This window comes from Hakea prostrata, unplaced genomic scaffold, assembly GCF_041222555.1.
Source record: "Hakea prostrata isolate BN-2017 unplaced genomic scaffold, UWA_Hpros_2 contig_11, whole genome shotgun sequence".
Lineage (NCBI taxonomy): Eukaryota > Viridiplantae > Streptophyta > Magnoliopsida > Proteales > Proteaceae > Hakea > Hakea prostrata.
Window position 1 is genome coordinate 45,773 of NW_028291130.1, and position 5,789 is coordinate 51,561.

At 39.8% G+C, this 5,789-nt stretch overlaps 1 long non-coding RNA gene across 1 annotated transcript; it reads right to left on the reverse strand.

Annotated features, from left to right (window-relative positions):
- Positions 1–3,527: 3,527 nt before the first annotated feature.
- Positions 3,528–5,380, reverse strand: LOC148999404 (uncharacterized). Its single transcript, XR_016170944.1, has 3 exons — positions 4,685–5,380; positions 3,750–3,903; positions 3,528–3,673 (listed from the first exon to the last, which is right to left on the reverse strand). It is a non-coding gene; the product is annotated as an uncharacterized LOC148999404 (long non-coding RNA).
- Positions 5,381–5,789: the final 409 nt, after the last annotated feature.

Sequence of the window (5,789 nt, forward strand, 5' to 3'; positions counted from 1 at the left end):
CACCTCATACCCTAACCCACCTCATACCCTACGCCACCACATACCCTACGCCACCTCATACCCTAACCCACCTCATACCCTACGCCACCTCATACCCTAACCCACCTCATACCCTACGCCCTAAACCCCAACACCGCCGGCAGCCCCAACACCGCCGGCAGCCCCAACACTGCCGGCAGCCCCAACATTGCCGGCGGCCCCAACACCGCCGGCAGCCCCAAAACTGCCGGCGGCCCCAACACCGCCGGCAGCCCCTTCAACACCGTAGGCGGCCCCAACACCGCCGGAACACCTACAAAACCATCTTCAAGACCGCCGGAACCCAAAACCCAACACCACCTTCAAACTGAAACCACCAAATTTCGAACCCCTGTAGTCAATCACCTTCAAACTTAAACCACCAAAATTCGAAAATATCACTTCTGAGTGACGATTTTAGCCCGCTTGAGCCCTGAAAACTGAAAAAACTCATCCCAAGCAAAGATGGAGCTTGGGAACACAAAGACAGATCCGTCGACATCCCTCAAAATACTCTTTTGAATCGGCAAAACATTACATAGCCTTGATTAAATCCGATCATTCTGAGATCAAAAACCAAACCTTTAACAAGCTCTGTGTCATCAACAGTACCACCGAGCTTCTTCACGATCTTGACGGAGAGAAAACAGCGTCGACCGAGCTTCTTAACGATCTTGATCGGTGAGCTCCACGAGGGACGGCCATGGCGGTGAGCAATACCCTAACCCTATAAATGCAAGATGTGAAACCCTAAAACCCCCGCCGGAAAAACATAAAATACAATCTCCAGAGCTACTAACAGAAATATAGTTGCAAGAGCAGCACAAACACAAAACACATAAAGGTTCATCAAATTATTCACCATCCGTCCAACAAGCAACCAAGCTTCACTCTTCCTATAGATTTGCCTCGTAAAAAACTGTAGAATGTTGAAGAATTTGTTAGCAATCAAACCTGGCTGAACTGCTTAGCAGCAAGCAGTGTACGAGCATGCCGAAGGCTTGCTAACTTTGGTTTCAAAGCATCCATCACAAAAATATTTGTGCATCAAAGCGCACATGGAGGAAGAGACCCCTTCTTTCTCTCTCCACTCTCTCTCGCTAAGCATTTGGAGTAGCTAAGCACCTTAAGCCCAACATATAAGAGAACCGAAATCAAGAGTCCCAAGACCAAAACACAAGCATCCCACACTTCAGTTCTCCCCGTCCCTGCTCGATATCCATTTCAATAGCAAGGAGAGAAGAAAATGAATCGAGTGGTGGCCTTGAATAAGTCCCAAGCAAAATATATGGAGTAAGGTCCGTCTTCGGTCTTCGGTGGCGATATCTGGAACTGGATCACACCAATCTTAGTATTCTCGATACGAGTTAGGCCACCAGCGGTATGGCTAACTTTCTTGTCAAAAACAAACCTTTAACAACCTCTGTGTCATCAACGGCACCGCCGAGCTTCTTCACGATCTTGAAGTCACGGAGATCAACTAGATCTGGTTTCGCAGGGTCCACGACGGAGAGAACAGCTTCGACGGCGAGAGGACACAGAAGAGTTGAGTACCTATTCAGAGAAGTGTTAGCGTACTTGACAAGCGAATCGCGATCGATGAGCTCCACAGGGACGGCCATGGCAGTGCAACAGCGATAACAACACCAGTTCTGCCGTCGCCATATTGAACTAAAACCCTAACCCTATAAATGATGCAAGTGATGCGGAGGATGTGAAACCCCAAAACCCCGCTGACGGTCCAGATTTCACCATATTTATAAAATCAGATTTAACGGTCAGGATAACAGATGCGTGGGTATGAATGTAAATTTACTTTTATTTAGAGCTAATCAGCTGAAGTTTATAATAAAATAATAATAATAATAAATAATGGGTAAATATCACTTACCTATTGTCGAATTCGCAAAGTCCAGAAGACATTGATGAAACCAAGTTTTCTCTTGGCTTCAAGTGCCATTATCATGGCTCGATGTCAAGTGGTATTTGCAGCAGGATGTCAAGTGGTATTTGTTGCTGCTGCTCCGGTTCTGTAAAGACAAAATTGAGAGAGTAGTCGATGAGTTTGATTAATTGAATGGGTGAGATATCCACTTCAATGTGTTGTTTATTAGGTGAATGGTCCTAATCAAAATCCAGAATCTAAAGACAAAATTCTAAATTTTTTTTTTATCAATTAATGGAATAGTAGCAATAAGGAGTATCACATAAGACAGCATGGACTATATTTTGACTCCCAAATCAGAATTAAGCATGTATGTTTATCATCACAAGAGACAATTAAGGTATTTGACCCTAAAATTCCTAAACCCTAATGACCAAATTGCCCTTTATGACTAAAATTGCCAAAATACCTTGTAAGACCAAATCGCTTAAAATGTCATTTATGTCCAAAATACCCTTTATCATACTATCATACTACTATATAAAAGGAAAACCTCCTCTAACACTGTGTATTGAATTTGAATATTTGAGTTAAAATATGATTGTCTACCGACATGAAATTACCTAATGTTTCTTCCCAAGAAGGGCACTTAGAAAAACTAAAGTCCTAGGTTTCATCTTGTGCAAAACATTCACATTACAATCCCAACTTATCCACATGGACATATTGAGCCTCCACCTTTTATCAAACTATACAATAAGTGAGGGTCAAACAAAATTTTAACATTACATACGAAATTAACCAACACTTAGTCTTTATCATGCATAATTCAAATTCATTATTGAATCAAAAGAATCTTGGTGGATTTGAACCACCATCCCCTTGAAACATGTTCATGTTCCAAGTGCTCTACCAATTGAGCTAAAGATCCATAAAATAGAGTATGTGATTAGGAAACAACACCTTCATTAATGGAAGGAAGTGTGACGTTTTTTTTATTTGGTTTTTTTGTTCTAGCTGACTTGGACTTGTAATTTGGCTACTTACAGCCCCTTTACATACCCCCACTGGGGGAAGATTAGAGTTAGCTTGACTGTGGTCAGTTTTTAAAAGTGAAAATGAGCATTTCTATCCTCTTGTACTAATTAGCCAGCTCAGGTAAGATTTTTATTCATATGCCAATTCAAATTTACTAGTTTCTAGAAGTTTGGAAACCTTTGAGGTCCCACATAAAGCCCCAAATAGGCAACTGGAAAGTGCAGTAACACCAACCACTTTGGGTGTTTGAGGACAATAAGCCATTAAAGTAGAGCTCTAGATCAATGCATAAGGTTAAGGAATATTCAAGTCACTACTTTTTGGATAATATATACAGCCCCACAGTGGCTTTTCATTGATAACTCTCTGAGGAAATTAATGGAAAGATGATGACACATTCTAGTCATTAAGTTGTTCAAGCACAAAAACTAATAATACAACATAATCATTTCAAATGGTGCTTTATCTTATATGCTGAGTCAGCCAGTTGATCTTTAGGAGAGAGCCTAAAGCACCAAGAAAATTCATTAAGACAGGATAATCTTCTTTTTTTAACAAACCTTGGTTTTTTTTTGGGTGGGTTGGGGATGGGGTGGAGTGATAATCAACGCTTAGCATTTCTCTAGAACACAGAAAGGAAATAAGCAGTAATTGACTTACTTAATCTTGATTCCAGTTTTCTTTTTTAGGGCATGTGGAACCTGACCCTCAAGGTGGTTGTTTTGCAGAAATCTGTTCAGACAATAAGGTAATTAGCAAGTAATTAAAGGACTGTAAGCTCAAGAGTGAAGGCATAATAGAAACTTACAGCTTCTGAAGATTGTCAAGTTCCCCCAGTGATTTAGGTATCTGCCCGTCCAACTTATTGTTGTCCAAACATCTTCAATTGATTAGGAGAAAGGTATACTGCCCTCTAAGCACCATCAATCCTCCATTTCTTTTCTAGTGTATTTGGTGCTTTTCTGAGAAAAGAAGACAGGAATCAGTCATGACAAGTGGAGAAAGAAAAAAACAAGGCACATAAAAAGGCTAGATACATCCTTCCATCTAGCACAAGTACAACTAGTTTTGCATGGCTTTACAGCAATTTGTCTTACAGGGTTTATTCAAAATCTCTGAACATTTGAAAAGAATTGAGCATCAATTTCAATGAAAAACATCAATATGTACTTTTTCTCAATATCAGTCCCTACTAAAAACAAACAAATTTTATTAATATCAGATTGCATGGATTCTAAGATGAACAGTAATATAGGAATGGTGGAACTCCCAGCCCCCCAACACAAGCAACCATAACCATTGGGGGAAAAAGGGGGGGGGGGGGGGGAGGAGGTACATTAAAGGAAGGTCAACCCCCACAGGCAAAATATGTGTACAATAAGGCAACTAAACATAAAAAAGCATGTCGGCGTACTTTCATATGGGGGAAATGTAAGAATAACTATGGGACTTCAAATGATTAAATCCTCCTGTCACAAATCAGATGATTACAAATTCTGGTCATTAAGTTGTCCAAGCACAAAAACTAATAATACAGCATAACCATTTCAAATGGTGCTTTATCATATATGTTGTCAGCCGGTTGATCTTTAGGAGAGAGCCTAAAGCACCAAGAAAATTCATTAAGACAGGATAATCTTTTCTTCTTCTTTTTGGGGTGGGTTGGGGATGGAGGGTGGAGTGATAATCAACGCTTACCATTTCTCTAGAACACAGAAAGGAAACAAGCAGTAATTGACTTACTTAATCTTGATTCCAGTTTTCTTTTTTAAGGCATGTGGAACCTGACCCTCGAGGTGGTTGTTTTGTAGAAATCTGTTCAGACAAGAAGGTAATTAGCAAGTAAATGAAAGCTCAAGAGTGAAGGCATAATGGAAACTTACAGCTCCTGAAGATTGTCAAGTTCCCCCAGTGATTGAGCTATCTGCCCGTCCAACTTATTGTTGTCCAAACCTCTTCAATTGATTTAATCACAAAATAAAATAAAGTCAACTTGATTAATGAGAAAGAATCTAAACAAGTGGAGAGTTTGATAAAACATATCTGGTTACATTTAGCCTGTCACGGTGTCACTAACATGTCATGTTAGGTTACTCTTCCTTCAAGAACTGTCGTTGGTGAGGAAATATACTTACAGAGAAACCCACTTATGCAATGGGCTCAAGTCTGGAATATCACCAGTGAATTTGTTTCCTCCAAGCCAATTGTAGTTGCATTATCAAAACCAACTTTCAAATTGAACATAAAGATTAAACTAACTAAATCTGGAGTTTTGAACTCTGTAAAGTACTCTAAATAGAGATGAAAGCTTGAAGTTCTGAACTAAGATCAACAAGAAATACCACTCACAATACCTTATCAACACAATGTACATTTTCTTCCATTTGTTGATTAGCCCAGGTCTCCATAGCATCTATTGAACTAATTCTAGGCATTCTTCGTCAGTTTCTTTCCCTGTGAGCTCAAAATTCGCTGACGACGTCTCCCTTCTATCCTGATAAATCTTTCGACATATCAGCAGTTGCTTATCAATCTGTACTCTTGCAGTGACATTGCCATTGCCATTGCTTGGAAAGAGAAATAGCAAATGTCCCAAGATCATACATATGGGTTGTAAGAAATTATGCAAAAACAATATGAACCAAAAGCTAGCACGGACACGCAATGTCACTTATTGTCAATATGAAGTCAGAATAACTGTACTGGAGAAATCCTATTTCAAGTTACAAGGATTAAGAGTCACGTCACTGTAGGACTGGAGCTATTGTGTTTTCCTCCTTGAGTCCATGAAATAATCTCTGGACATTTTAAATATTCATCAAACTGATTAAAACTCCATCCCACAGTA